This window comes from Rhinopithecus bieti, unplaced genomic scaffold, assembly GCF_001698545.2.
Source record: "Rhinopithecus bieti isolate Rb0 unplaced genomic scaffold, ASM169854v2 scaffold_5260, whole genome shotgun sequence".
Taxonomy (NCBI): Eukaryota; Metazoa; Chordata; class Mammalia; order Primates; family Cercopithecidae; genus Rhinopithecus; species Rhinopithecus bieti.
Window position 1 is genome coordinate 7,738,887 of NW_016805896.1, and position 15,883 is coordinate 7,754,769.

Here is a 15,883-nt window from a genome sequence, read left to right on the forward strand (position 1 = left end):
AAAAAAAAAAAAAAAAAAAAAAAAAAAAAAAAAAAAACTGGTCCAAAGATAGTTGTCTCAATTGATCATTCACTGTCAGTTACAGATCAAACTGCTTGTTCTACTCTTTCCTCACTCTCACTACTGCACTTGACTAACTCTTAAAAACTAAATAAAATACATTTGAATGAGGAAAAGAAAGATAACATAAATTTATATCTCTTCGGCTTGCATACAGTTTAACTTATGTAACTAGCAAATAGCAGAGATGGCTGAGGTGACTAAAGAAAAATTGAGCGTTCAATATGCTGCAGCATCCAATGGGAAGTGTTACACAGAAGCTGGAGAATTGCCAGTGGGGTTTGGTTAAGAGAACTTGTAGCATAAAATAGTTTCTCAATATTTTATGCCCCAAATCTTCCTGTCATCCCAAATCATTCATTCCATCTTATACTTAAGCCTTCAGCCCTTCTTTCCTGTTTCATGGGGATAAACCTGTGACTAAACCCATACGTGGCCACTTTACTATATTTCAGGAATGTGTGCTAGAAGAACCTATAGGCTTGACTTAGATTGACCGAAACTTCCCGAGATCTATCTCAAGATTTAGAGTATTTCATCAAGTAGTGTACACTAGAGCATTTGACTCCCAAATTTAGATATTGCAAAGTAAATTTGAGTTTAGAAATAAGTTGGGTTAGAATCAGATGTCCTTTGATTCCTTATATATCTGAAGTCAGAAAAAGCCAAATCATTGAAAACAATAAGTGCTGATTCAATTCTTATTACACTGAAATGAGTAAAAAGATGTGCTCAGCCTCTTCTGGCTTAGGTGATTCATGCACATCCTTCAGGATTTACCAAGTGTCATCCCCAAGCTGATTAGATTTCACTCCTTTGCACTGATATAGCTCTCTGTGCATATCTCGGTCCCCTGGAAAGCTATAAGCTCTTTGATATCAGGGCTTATGTTTTCATTGTTGTATCTTCAGAAGTAGGTGCTGTTTGAGGTTCTGTTGAATGACAGTGTGAAAATCACATTCCTGATGGTGGCCGGTCTTTGTGCCGTCAAGGTCAAGACTGCAGCCACGTGACAGTGTAACGAAGTAAGGTCAAATGAGTGATATCAGTGAAACTTGTACTCATCATAAAATATCTGAGTTCCTAGAAATGGATGAAATGTAAACTTGTCTAGAAATCCCAGGTTGAATTTGTATCGCTTCCCAATGAATACATTTTTCTTAGTTCATTTAATTCAATGACTTCCATTTAATGGCTTAAAAAAATGACTTGAAAGGATGCGTTCCCATAGATTGACTCAAATACTAGCTCTAAAAGACACAGGCAACTGAAAAGTAAGAGATGTGGTTGAATGACCTAAGCTAAGAATGGTCTCAGGGTCAGAGGCAGTGATGAGTAAAGATAAGAAAAAGATTCTGTGTGCTCAGAAACACATGGCCAGAAGACATAGTGCCAAGCATGGAAAATACCATCTGTAGGCAGATTATAGAAGTTTAGAGACAGAGGGGACCTTGGAAAGGATCTGGTCCCTCCTCCTCATGGGAATGAACCCCCTAGAGGGTGAGTGACGGGCCCCAGACCTCATATGGGTCATGAAATAACCAAGGCTAGAAATAAAATCTCCTGGTTCCCTGTTTTGTATTCCTTCCATTACAACACTGTTTCCCAGTTCCCTCAGCTTTTAACTTCCAAAAATAACTTGTTTTCTTAGTGTGTGGAACGCCCTACCCTGATCCTCCAACTTCTTTGTCTAAGACTGAAAAACATGACAGTCCTCAGCTGATACTCCTCAGTCAGTGTTAGGTGGAAATCAAGAGAAACCTATGTATGAAATGGAAGCTCTGGGTACATCTCCTGCTCTTTGATAACACGGATCATTCAATGGAGACACTAAATGAGACAAATGGGACAGAAAATGTGAGATCCACAGATAGCACACATTTCATCCAGGCTAGCTGCTAGGAAGAGTTTACAAACTGTGGCACCTAGGAAGAGATGCAGCTCTGTAGCACGAAATATGGCCACAGGGTGTGGAGCTTTTCCACCCAGCCAATACCTGTGCAGGATTACCCCAGTCAACTCTTAACGGAGTACAGTGGAGAGCCAGGGATTAGGAAAGAGTAAAATTTCAGTCCAGCCATTTTGGAGGTCTGTCTTTCCATCAGTCACTTCTCAACTTTCCTCAGTTAGCCAAGCGCATTGGAATCCTAGTTATAGAAATGAATAAACAGAAGTAGCTCAAGAAAGATAAGGGGCCAGGGGCGGTGACTCATGCCTATAGTCCCAGCACTTTGGAAGGCCGAGGCAAGTGGATCACTTGAGGCCACTCGAGGAGTTTGAGACCAGCCTGGCCAATATAGCAAAACCCTGTCTCTGCTAAAAATATGAAAATTAGTCAGGCATGGTGGTGGGCACCTATAATCCCAGCTACTCGGGAGGCTGAGACACAAGAATCACTTGAACTTGGGAGGCAGAGGTTGCGGTAAGCCGAGATCGCACTACTGCACTCCAGTCTGGTCAACAGAATGAAACATCTCTTTTAAAAAAAGAAAAGAAAAGATAGATAAGGAATTTGAGGATGGGGCACTATGCATTTTTTCACAGGTGTCCACTGGGGAAGAGAGTAGAAAACTGATCTGTCATATGCCTTGCCACTTCTTGGTTCTGAGTCTGGGATTTTTTTTTTTTTTCCTTTCTTTATTTTTTTTTGAAGTGGTCTCACTCTGTAGCCCAAGTTGGAGTGCAGTGGTGCAATCATGGCTCACTACAGCCTCAACCTCCCTGGGCTCAAGTGATCTTCCCACTTCAGTCTCCTGAGTAGCTGGGACTACAGGTGCACGTCACCACGCCTGGCTAATTTTTTAATTTTTTTGTAGAGACGGGGTTTCACCATGTAGGCCAGGCTGGTCTCGAACTCCTGGGCTCAAGCAGTCAGCCTGCCTCAGCCCCCCAAAGTGTTGGGATTACAGTTGTAAGTTAGCATGCCAGGCCTGTCTCTGGAATTTTAAGAGTGAATAGCTTGAGTCAGAAGCTCTTGAGTACAAAGAAGTTGTACTTAAAAAAAAAAAAAAAAACCATTGGTTTGTTTTGAAAAACAAAACCCTCAACCTGAAACTAAATAAATCAACTAACATTACGCTAAAACTGACTTTCAAGTTTGGGTTGAGAAGCCATATCTCAATCCTCCTCCTTGGCCTTCAGAGTCAAACCATGAACCCACCCGCTTGGCCATGGAAGAAAGGACAAAGAAAAGATACATCATAATTAAGAAAAAGAGAATCATCAATCTATAGTTTTTGCATAAATGTTTCTGCCTCATTCTGTGTGCCCTTTACTACTCTTAGGAACACAGTTATTGACAAAGTAAAGCAAGTCTGTTTTTCAGTTCACCTTTTAAGGAGATGACTGATTTTTATAAATCCAGTAAACTACCAACAATTTCATTTTTCATAGTTTGAGTTGCCATCTTGAAGCAGTATAATTGCCTGTTAAAAGTTTTCATGGCTGGGTGTGGTAGCTTATGCCTCCCAAGCCCCAAAGGGATTACAGGCATGAGCCACCACGCCCAGCCATGAAATGCACTTTGAGAGGCCGAAGCAGGTGGATTGCTTGAATTCAGGAGCTTGAGACCAGCCTGGGCAACATGAGGAAACTCCATCTCTACCCCCAAAAAATACAAAAATTAGCTGGGTGCGGTGATGTGCCTTGTAGTCGCAGCTACTCAGAAGGCTGAGGCAGGAGGATCACTTGAGCCCAAGAGATCAAGGCTGCAGTGAACCTAGATTGCACCACTGCACTCTAGCCTGGGTGATAGAGTGAGATGCTGTCTCAAAAAAAAAGAAAAAAGTTTTCATATAATCATGTTTTTATCACACATCAGTGATTCATGAGTAAGAGTCGTGGGGTAATATGATTGTTCTGAGAGTAGACCACAGGTTTTTTTTGTTTTGTTTTGTTTTGTTTTTAGACGGAGTCTCACTCTGTCACCAGGCTGGAGTGCAGTGGCAAGATCTCGGCTCACTGCAATGTCTACCTCCCAGGTTCAAGCAATTCTCCTGCCTCAGCCTCCCGAGTAGCTGGGACTACAGCCGCGTGCCACCACGCCCAGCTAATTTTTGTGTTTTCAGTAGAGATGGGATTTCATTGTGTTAGCCAGGGTGGTCTCGATCTCTTGACCTTGTGATCCACCTGCCTCGGCCTCCCAAAGTGCTGGGATTACATGAACTACCACACCCGGCCGACCACAGTTCCTGTTGTAAAATGGTCTGCTCCACTGGCTTTATGTTGTTTTTTTTTTAAATCTTAACCCTATCCTGCACACTATGCCTTCACTTTTGGTTTCTTTTCTGTGAAGGCTCTATAGAATCATGCCAGTTCTGCATCTGTATCCTATTTGCCCCCATCTAAAGCTGGAGAAGTTTAGCCATGTAAATTACCATTTTCCCATTGAAGCAAATGCAGTCTTGAGAGGACATGTGACTGACCTCCCATCCTTGAGGCAAATCACTCACAAACCCACTTAGTCTCAAAATCTCAGTCCTGGACAGGACTTCAGCCTCCTCATGCTGTAATGATCTCTTCCTGTATTTAGAGATCTCTATGGAAGTTTCTGCTCCTATACTGAACAGTTCTCAGTTCTTTCTTCTCTGCCTCATTTTGCAACTTAAATCATTCACCTACTTTTATGGTATGTGAGTTATATTTCCATTTTTTTAGATGTTTACCTATTTCTCCATGGAGATAAATTGCGAATCAGGTCATTTTCTATCCTATTTTTTCTCAGGCCTAGAGAATGTTACTTTTCTTTCTAGTTGTCCTATTAGATGAAAATAGCACTCGAGTTCTTGTCACTGTGATTCAGTTCTGTGTGCACCAGTTACCTGGAGCATATTTGGGAGAAATATGATTTCCCTGCATTAGTCATTCTGGATAATAGATGTGGACATTATTTGTTCTGGCAACAGGAAAAGGCAACCTGTAGAGACACCATTATGATAGCAACCTAGAGAGGACTATGATCCATGAATCAGTTAATTGCTGAGAGTCTGTTCTTTGGAAGGCTGAGATAACTAACTTATCTTTCACAGATAACTCACTGTAAAAGAACAGTTTGAAATATGGGCTGGGAGAATGAAGGACATGCCCTCCTTATTCAGTTAACTATTAGGTACATCTCACTAGAATTCATGCTTGAGGGGGAAATGCTCTTATTTAACCCTTGCCAGCTTCTTCAAGAGGAGTGTTGTTTTATTTAAATTTTTTGCCTTAGCGTGTTGCCAGTGTTGACCATTTTTGGAGCATCTGTCTTTTGTCTATTGGCTTTGTCGCCTCCCGACTGTCGCCCAGTGTCAGGGCCTGATTATGTTTTAGGAGGATTGAAAAGGAGAAGTCAACAGTTGCTGCTGGAGGAGAATTTGATACACAGCAGGTGTATCCAGCACCCATTTCCAAACTGTGGATGATCCCATTACCAGCTTATCTCCTGACCTCGCTCAGGTGTTCTCCCAACTTACTATTCACAGAAAGAGGATCCCCTCTACCACTCTGCCTTCTGTTCTAGGTTTCTGCTCACACCCTGAGACTTCTTGTATTTTTACTCAGATTTAGCCCAAACTTCACATTTCCTTGAATTCCCTTTTTTCTCTTTTAGTCTATCTCCAGCTAGTTCATTGTGGTGCTTTAAAACATTCTATAATCTGATTAGATCTGCTGGGGTAAACAGCATTGGAGAAATTCTGTCGGTCTCCTAGGCAGATGGAGGGAGGAAGGAAGGGCAGCTGGTATGTGCTTGTATGGGTTCATTCATTGAAGTAATTTGGGGGAAGTACCTAACATCATTTCCAAACAGTCAAAATTTACCCTTCAGTAAATACCAGATCCACTGAATGCAGAAGACAGGTTAGAAGTTATTTTTAATATCAATCGATTATTTATCTGCCAGCTCCCCATGCCCTGGCGTGCTCCTAAGAGACTTCCCCAGAATGTTTCAGGGAAGGCGTGCTTCATTTGTGCCTATGTTGATCAACACAGTTATTCTCTGATTCTCAACCCTGGCCGCAGCACCCAGGCCTGCCCTGGCCGCAGGCTCACTTCCCACTAGTCATCACTGCCAGGAGCTCCCGGACACAGCCTTTGGTTAGACAGCTAGTCCTGTGAACAGGCACCACCTGAGAGGTGCATGGGGCATTTCCTGTCTCCACTGTGGCTTCTTCTCCCCAGTACCACTATATCATCCATAGGAAATCATATGCATTGTTTCATTTAATTTACACAGCAACATTAAGAGGTAGCTACTACTGTTGTTCCTCTTTTTTTTTTTTTTTTTTTTTTTTTTTTTTTGAGATGGAGTTTTACTCTTGTCGCCCAGGCTGGAGTGCAATGGAGCGATCTCGGCTCACTGCAATCTCCACCTCCTGGATTCAATTGATTCTCCTGATTCAGTCTCCCGAGTGGCTGGGATTACAGGCATGCGCCACCGTGCCCAGCTAATTTTGTATTTTTAGTAGAGATGAGGTTTCTCCATATTGGTCTGGCTGGTCTCGAACCCCTGACCTCAGGTGATCTGTCACCATCAGCCTCCCAAAGTGCTGAAATTACAGGTGTGAGCCACCACACCCAGACTGTTGTTCCCATTTCTATAGATAAGAAAACTGCATCTAAAAAGGATAACCCACCCAAGATCACATCGCAAGTAAATGGTCAATCCCAGATTGAAACCCATCTTTCCGACCCAGGGTCCGTGCTCTTATGAGGGGATATATACAACATGCTCTGAGAACTTCATTTGTGGGGTGGGAAACCTCGCTGTGTCTTAGAGCTCAGAGAGGGCGTCCTGAAAGAAGTGATACCTAAATAGGAATCTGAAGGATAAGTAGGAATTAGGAAGATAAAGGGGAGGCAGGAGAAGGTGGCTGATATTCAAGGGAATAATACAATACAATCATCCCTTAGTTCCAGGACCCCAGGGGATACCAACATCCGAGTCCCTGGTATAAAACGATGTAGTATATTTGTATATAACCTATGCACATCCACCTATATACTTTAAATTATCTTTAGTTACTTATAATACCTAATACAATGTAAATGCTATGTAAATAGTTCTTATCGTATATTTTTGTGTTTTTTTATTGAATTGTTATTTCGTGGAATTTTTCCGGATGTTTTCCTTCAGTGGTTGGTTGAATTTGTGGATGTGGAACCCACAGACATGGGGGACCAACTGTATTTGCAGACTCCTAAAGATCCAAGGGAGCACACATTGCTTACAGAATTGTCCAGTAGGACTGGAGGGTAGCAAATAAAGAACACTGGTGAGAAACAAAGTGGCAGGAAGGAGTCTTTGCATGAAGATCAACCACAAGGCAGATGAGGGAGTCTGTTCTTTCATCCTGAAAGCATCGGAGAAACTCTGTCGTTGAAAGTAGGGGTGATGTGACATGAACAGACAGGACTTCTGTGAATGCAAGGTGGAAAACAGAATGAAAGAAGGCAGACCTGGGGGCTGAGAGGTCAATCAGGAAGCTATAGGAATTCATGCAAGGGATGAGAGGAGCTGGGTGGAGTACCACCTGTGGGGATGTAGAGAAATGGACCAAGTAGGGCAGTGTTTATGAGGTAAAACTGAAAGGGCTTGGCAATTCATCAAACATGGCAGCCAGTGTTTACCTTTGAGAGCCTGTGCCTAAAGCTCCCATAGCCCACATGCCTGCGAGTCTCTCAAACTTTTGTCACTCCCTCTCCTAATATAATACGAGAAAGGAAACTAAAAGATTAATATTATAATAGTATTTCAAGGGCTTCTAGGATAAAAAAAAAATAGCATATGAATTTTATGACAAACCATAGCACTTGCTGTGTCCCACAAAATTCATATGTTGAAAACTAATCACTGATGTGATGGTATTAGCAGGTAGGGCCTTTGGAAGATGATTTGGTCATGAGGGCAAAGCCCTGATGAACGGAATCAGTGTCCTTAGGAGAGACCCTAGAGAGCAAGTTAACCCCTTCTGCCATGTGAGAACAAAGCAAGAGGTGCCATCTGTGAAGAAATACACCTTCACCAGACACCAAATCTGCTAGTGCCTTGATCTTGGACTTACCGACCTCTAGAACTTTGAGAAATAAACTCGGGTATGGTATTTTATTATAGCAGCTCAGATAGACTGAGAGTGCTCAAGCCAGAATCCCTGCTAGATCCTCTTTGCGCAAAAGGATAAAACAGAGGCTCTGTCACACAGACTCCATCTGCAGACAAGCTCGGTAAGGAGCTACCAAGACGGTGGCCCCGAACCAGAGTATCCCTCTCTCCACCCAGCCATACTGGATTCTGCAGCACCCAAATACTGCAAGCAGGGATTTCCTCAAAGTCAGAAGCTCTGGCAGCTGCCTGCCAGGAGCTTGAGAGGTTGCACTCAGTGGGTCGCAGTGGCTGGGTAGCAGAGGTTGTGCTCAGAGCACCTTTGGTGGCAGCAGCACAACAGGTGTCCCAGCTAACAGCAATGAGGGAGGAGCAGGAGTGAAGATGGCATCCAGGGTGTCCACTTGGGCAACTGGATAGAAAAGAAACAGAGAAGCAGCATGAAGGAGATGCTCACTCAGCTTTGAGTGTGTTGCATTTCAGGCCCTCCACCAGTTAGGACCGCGTTTGGCCACACAGAACTAAAACCCAGCTACAATGGCTTTGTCAAGTAGGGGTGTGTTCTTTTGAATAACAAGAAGCTCCAAGAAGCCAAGTTAGGACTTCTGCAGCTGCTCAAGTGGGTCATCCAGGAACCAGGACCCTTCAGCTTTCCTGCTGCACTGCCCTCACCAGTGGCTTTAATCCTCACCATCATAACTTGGACCCAGTACATACAAGCATTTTTACTGACTTCCAAGAGAAAGAATGGTTGAAAGTGTCCAGAGGCAAAAACAAATGGCAACTGAATCTTTCCCTTTTCTTTTCCTTGAGATGGAATTTCACTCTGTTGCCCAGGCTGGAGTGCAGTGGCATGATCTCGACTCACTGCAACCTCTGCCTCCTGGGTTCAAGTGATTCTCCTGCCTCAACCTCCAGAGTAGCTGGGATTACAGGCATGCGCCACCATGCCTGACTAATTTTTGTATTTTTAGTAGAGATGGGATTTAACCATGTCAGCCAGGCTGGTCTCAAACTCCTGACCTCAAGTGGTTCCACCCCACTTGGCCTCCCAAAGTGCTGCGATTACAGGTGAATCTGTCCCCTTTTTTTTTTTTTTTTTTTTTTGAGACGGAGTCTCGCTCTGTCGCCCAGGCTGGAGTGCAAGTGGCCCCGGATCTCCAGCTCACTGCAAGCTCCGCCTCCCGGGTTTACGCCATTCTCCTGCCTCAGCCTCCGGAGTAGCTGGGACTACAGGCGCCCCGCCCTCGCCCAGCTAGATTTTTGAATTTTTTAGTAGAGAACGGGGTTTCACCCAATGTTAGCCAGGATGGTCTCGATCTCCTGACCTCGTGATCCGCCCGTCCTCGGCCTCCGCCAAAGTGGCTGGGATTACAGGCTTGAGCCACCGCACCCGGCCAATCTGTCCCTTTTTAATAAGGAAATATATTCCTCAGAAATGCCACCTATAGATATTCAATTGGGCAAAACTATGTCACATGACCACCCAGCTGCACAAGTTGCATTGCTGTGTTATTTCTAACCCTGAAGTAATAGAGACTCTCTATGAGCAGGGAAGAAGAGGAGATCAGATATTGGACAGGCAACCAGCAGTGTCTGCCATGGGCTTGCAGTGAATATTCATTGCCTCCATGTTGACTATAGGAATATAGGACATCCTGGTGGGGATTTTTTTTTAATTTATTTTTTATTTTTTATTTCAGTAGGTTTTGTGGGGATCAGGTTGTGTTTGTTTACATGGATAAATTCATTAGTGGTGATTTCTGAGATTTTAGTGCACCCAGCACCTGAACAGTATACACTGTACCCAGTGTATAGTCTTTATCCCTCCCTGTCCCCCACCCTTTCTCCTGAATCCCCAAGTTCCGATGTATCTTTCTTATGCCTTTGCATCCTTGTAGCTCAGCTCCCACATATGAGTAAGAGCATATGATATTTGATTTTCCATTCCTGAGTTACTTCATTTAGAATAATAGTATCCAGGGCCGGGCACAGTGACTCACAGATGTAAACCCAGCATTTTGGGAGGCTGAGGTGGGTGGATCACCCAAGGTCAGGAGTTCGAGACCAGTCTGGCCACCATGGTGAAACCCCATGACTACTAAAAATACAAAAATTAGCCAGGCCTGGTGGCATATGCCTGTAGTCCATTTTTGCATCCTCCTCATTTTCTCTTGCCACCGCCATGTAAGAAGTGCCTTTCACCTCCTGCTATGACTCTGAGGCCTCCCCAGCCATGTGGAGCCATAAGTCCAATTAAACCTCTTTTTCTTCCCAGTCTCAGGTATGTCTTTATCAACAGCATGAAAATGGATTAATATAGTAAATTGGTACCAGTAGAGTGAAGCGTTGCTGAAAAGATACCCAAAAATGTGGAAGCAACTTTGGAATTGAGTAACAGGCAGAGGTTGGAAAAGTTTGGAGGGCTCAGGAGAACACAGGAAAATGCAGGAAAGTTTCGAACTTCCTAGAGACTTATGGAATGGCTTTGACCAAAAGCCTCATAGTGATATGGATAATAAAGTCCAGGCTGAGGTGGTCTCAGATGAAGATGAGAAACTTGTTGGGAAGTGGAGCAAAGCTGACTTTTGTTATGTTTTAGCAAGAGACTGGCGGCATTTTGCCCCTGCCCTAGAGATCTGTGGAACTTTGAACTTGAGAGAAATTATGTAGGGTATCTGGCAGAAGAAATTTCAAAGCAGCAAAGCATTCAAGAGGTAACTTGGGTGCTGTTAAAGGCATTCAGCTTTATAAGGGAAGCAGAGCATAAAAGTTTGGAAAACTTGCAGCCTGACAATGTGATAGAAAAGAAAAACCCATTTTTTGAGGAGAAATTCAAGCCAGCTGCAAAAATTTATATGAGTAACAAGCACCCAAATGTTAATCCCAAAGACAATGGGGGAAATGTCTCCAGGGCATGTCAGAGGTCTTCAAGTCAGCCCCTTCCATCAGAGGCCAGGAGGCCTAGGAGAAAACAGTTTCATGGGCCAGGCCCAGGGTCTGGGTGCTGTGTGCAGCCTAGGGACTTGATTGAATGAAGTTTTTGACAAGGCCTATCGAGAGATTAGAGAAACTCTCCAGACAGCCAGAGCTGAGACCCAGGCACCCAGGCAAATTCTAGTGAAGCTCAGGATCTACTTTTCGAGCACCAATCGTTTTGTCAAGTTTATCTGGAGTTCTAAAATTTAAATTTATGCCAGTGAGTAGGAGCTAGTCATGTGACTATGATGAATGATTCCCCGACCCCCAAGCATACAAGTAGCAACCACAAATCTACTTGGTCTTCCACGTTGAAGGAAACACCTAAAAACAGGAACATAGTTTTCATAATTGGAGCTAGGTTGCAGATCCTCTTAATTAGAAATTTCCTTTGAAATCTCTGGAAGTGGGCAAGAATGATGTAATGGTTTAAACAGACTTACCCATAAGACCAACTAAGCAACAAAAAATAATGAAGCTGATTTCTCTAGCCTTAGCTCCAGGCAAATATGCAGTTTTTAATTTATTTTTTCACTGTTCTACCACTTTCGGCCTAAAATATATTTATATCAATGACTTATCACCACAGCCTTCGTGAATGGAATGCAGCAAGGTATTAAACACCTTGTAGGGAAAAAAAAATGTGGAGTATTCCACAAAGGGTAGTTAATGAGTCAATATACCTTTCTATCTAGGATAATCCATGCCTAACTTTCTTTGACTTTAAAAAGCTTAAGCAGAGTCTTGGGAACAGTATCAAAGAAATAAAATTGCCTTTGGGAAGCAAGATCCAGGCTTTCATTTCTTTGAAAGAGGAAAGTTAAACCCAAAGGAAAAACAAAAAACCATCAAAATGACAAGGCTTATCTATTAGCAGAAAGAGGGAAGGAAATTCTCTGTCATTGTTTGTCAGGTAAAGTGGCAAGATAATGAACCAACAAGGACTGACCTTTTCACTGGAAGGAAAATGCTGGCATTTAGGTTATTTTTCTGAGGTCAGGAACTGGGTCTTATTCGCCTTTACATCTCCCTCACAGCAACCAGCACAGCAATTTGTCTGCAGTGGATGTGTGGTAATATCTATTGGTTATTCGATGGGTGAGTGGGTGGTGCAGTGCATGGGTTGGTTGGTTGGTGGATTTAAATTAAGCAAATTTCTCTCTTTTCTCCTCCAAGCCTATATAGCAACCTCTTTCTCCTGGTCTCCTGCCCATAATGCCTTGCCCCAGTGCCATCACCAATGTTGTCAATGTTATTTAATGTTGAACCAGCACGCATGTCCTTGTATCAGTACCACAGGGCCATTACCCTCTAGAAGGTGAATGGGTTTCCTCCAGAAGGCTTCTCCTTTTGCCACTGAATTGTAAACTCCTATGTCTCATTTATCATTGTCCTGTTCTCCCAAGGCTGTCCCACCTGCTCCTCAACCTGCCCCTCCCAATAAATACTTATGTCATTGGCTTGGTGAATGTAAGCAAGTTGCACATTTAAATTCTGTTTTTGAAAACAAACTTTTCTTTAAGTAATTTTTTTACAAAGGAAGATGAATGTTTGCCAAAAGTGCTAAATGTCTTAAGATACCTGTATTTACCTATTTAAGAAATCTTTTTTGTCCTTAAAATTGAAGTTTACATTTAATTTTCAAACATTTAATTATTTCAATGAAATAATCTGTCATAGCCTTAAAACAAATACAAGGCACTCACTTTTGCTAGCTTTTTTTAGTTTTTCTTTTCTCATTCAAATGGTTTTTTAGAAAAGTATTCAACTTACTGAATATATAATTCTCTGTAACATATAATGTGATTTACTCTGTAAAATTTGAAACATTTGCCTCTGTTAGGTTTCTTTCCCTTCCTGTGTTAACAACCACATGCATTGTGCTAGATTTGCCTCAAAGCAGAGGGAACATCGGTATTGAAGACCTCTAATTCTCATAGACCATTTCATAGCAATCTTTTTACCAGTTCCTTCTTTAAGCTTTACGAGACCTCAAGTCAAAAACAATACACAGTATAGTGTTGTATCTGAGATTTAGAAAAGACAGGCAAAGGTTAACAAAAATACAAAGAAAATCCAACTCATTCCATTTTACTGAAAACAGTTTCCAAGTAGCTTATCTGTTATGAAGATAACGTCATCCAAGCATTTATTTAATAGTTAATTAGCAGCAGCTCTTAAAATACTTCTGCAGCTTAGAAAACACAGGGCCATCATCCTAGCTAATAATATCACACTGATGAGCAAAGACACAGTACCTACGTTTTCAGCTGATGATGTGGCAAAGATCATGAAATTCTGCAAAACTCAATGTAAAGTGAGTTATAAATCGCACAAATACCAGCTAATGGATAATGAGATTCTATTCTAATGTTGATAATGTGCAATGTAAGTGTTTCCTGTTTCTTAAATAGGATATCTTTGACCATTTAAACAAGTCTTTAGTACCAGGCATCCACAGACATGAGTATATTAAAAAACCCATTTTGTGTATGCTGCTTGGAGGTAATGAGAAAGTGCTTTTCAATGGGACACGCATAAGAGGAGACATCAATGTCTTATTAATAGGTGAGAGCATGCTGAGTTAATAGTGCATTGATAACTTATTTTTATTGTCCCCTGCTCACCACGCTTGTGTGACTCGGTGATGTAATATTAGCAAGAAAACAAAAAGCCAAACCAGCACAATTACTGTGTCATGATTTTCTGGTATAAAAATGTGCTTGCCTTTTATTGGAAACATTTTTTATCCTTGAGAACATCATTTGACCTTTTTCACAAATGTCTTGTGTCCAATACATCAACCTCCTAGCCTAAATTCCCCTTTTCTTCGCACTCCCACCCTTTTATCCAGCACCATGTCCCAACTTTGATCTACTGAAAATCCCAAAAAACACCTGAAAATCTGACTCTCTTTATTGTCTAAATCTCTCTGTAACCTAGGCTGTTCCCCATCTTTCCATTGTATCTTTTCAGCAAAGGTTCAAAGACCAAGTACAGCTTGAGCCAAGATTTTGGGGTGCTTTCATCTGTTTAAGAACTCGAAATAGGCAAATCTTTATCCACTACTAACTCTGTCCCTCTTGATGCCAAGCACTCGGGGGGACACAAAAATACATGTGATACAATATCTGCCCTTTTGCCTAGTTGTGGGATGAGACAAATATGTTTATTGAACATACATTTATTAAATTATTACTCCACATCAGATACTGCCAGCCATGGACAAAACAAAAAATGAGAGACACAAAGCTTGTCCTTAAGGGACTTATAGTAGAGAGCAAAGGGATAGACGTGGAAAGGAATTAGTGCCTCAAAGTGATCTAGGCGCTATGATCGAAACATAAGCAAAATGTTGAGAGGGCACTAACAGAAAGTACCAGAAAGGGGATATTATTCAGAGGAGGAAGATGTTACACAGGTGGGAAAGGAGGAGAAGTTTCCAAGAGTAGGATTTTAGCTTTCAACACCTCCTCTTTAATGATCGTTTCAAGAACTTGTTAGAAAATATTTGTATGTCTTCTTTTGAGAAATGTCTGTTCATATCCTTTGCCCACTTTTGATGGGGTTGTTTGTTTTTTTCTTGTATATTTGTTTGAGTTCTTTGTAGATTCTGGATATTAGCCCTTTGTCAGATGAGTAGATTGCAAAAATTTTCTCCCATTCTGTAGGCTGCCTGTTCACTCTGGTGGTAGTTTCTTTTGCTGTGCAGAAGCCCTTTAGTTTAATTAGATCCGAAATGCTCATCATCACTCGCCATCAGAGAAATGCAAATCAAAACCACAATGAGCATACCTCTCACACCAGCTTGTTTTTTTTTTTTTTTTTTTTTTTGAGATGGCAGTCATTAAAAGTCAGGAACACAACATGTGTTTTGGGAGAGGATGTTGGAGAATAGGACACTTTGACCTCGGTTTGGTGCGGATTGTAAATAGTTCAACCTTATGGAAAAAGGTATGGCAATTCCTCAAGGATCTAGACCTAGATGTAGCCATATGACCCAGCCTCCACTACTGGAGTTATATCCCAAAGGTTATAAAATCCATGCTGCTGTTAAAGGACACTGCACACGTATGTTTATTGGCGCACCCCCCCCCCCTTATTCCACAATAGCAAAGCTTGGAATCAACCCAAATGTCATCTGTGAGGACTGGATTAAGAAAATGTGGCACATTTACCATGGATACTATGCAGCCATAAAATAGGATGAGTTTGCGTCCTTTGTAGGGACCATGGATGCAGCTGGAAACATATTCTCAGCAAACTTATCACCAAGAAGAGAAAACCCAAACCACGCATGTTCTCTCATAGGTGGGACTGAACAATGAGATCACCTTGGACTCGGGAGGGGAACATCCAACTGGGGCTTTCATGGGGAGGGGGGAGACGGGGAGGGATTGCATTGGGAGTTATACATGTATAAATGATGAATTGATGCGGTCTGACCGGTTGCGATGGTGCAGCCACAACATGGCACAAGTTGAATATGTAACAAACCTGCACGTTATGCACGTGTACACCTAGGGAACTTAAAGTTAATAAAAAAAAAAAATATTTGTAAAGAGGCTATAGTTACCAAAACAGCCTGGTACTGGCCGGCACAGTGGCTCACACCTGTAATCCCAGCACTTTGGGAGGTTGAGGAGTTCAAGATCAGCCTGGCCAACATGGAGAAACCCCATCTCTACTGAAAATGCAAAAATTAGCCGGGCATGGTGGCAGGTGCCTGTAATCCCAGCTACTCAGGGGGCTAAGGCAGGAAAA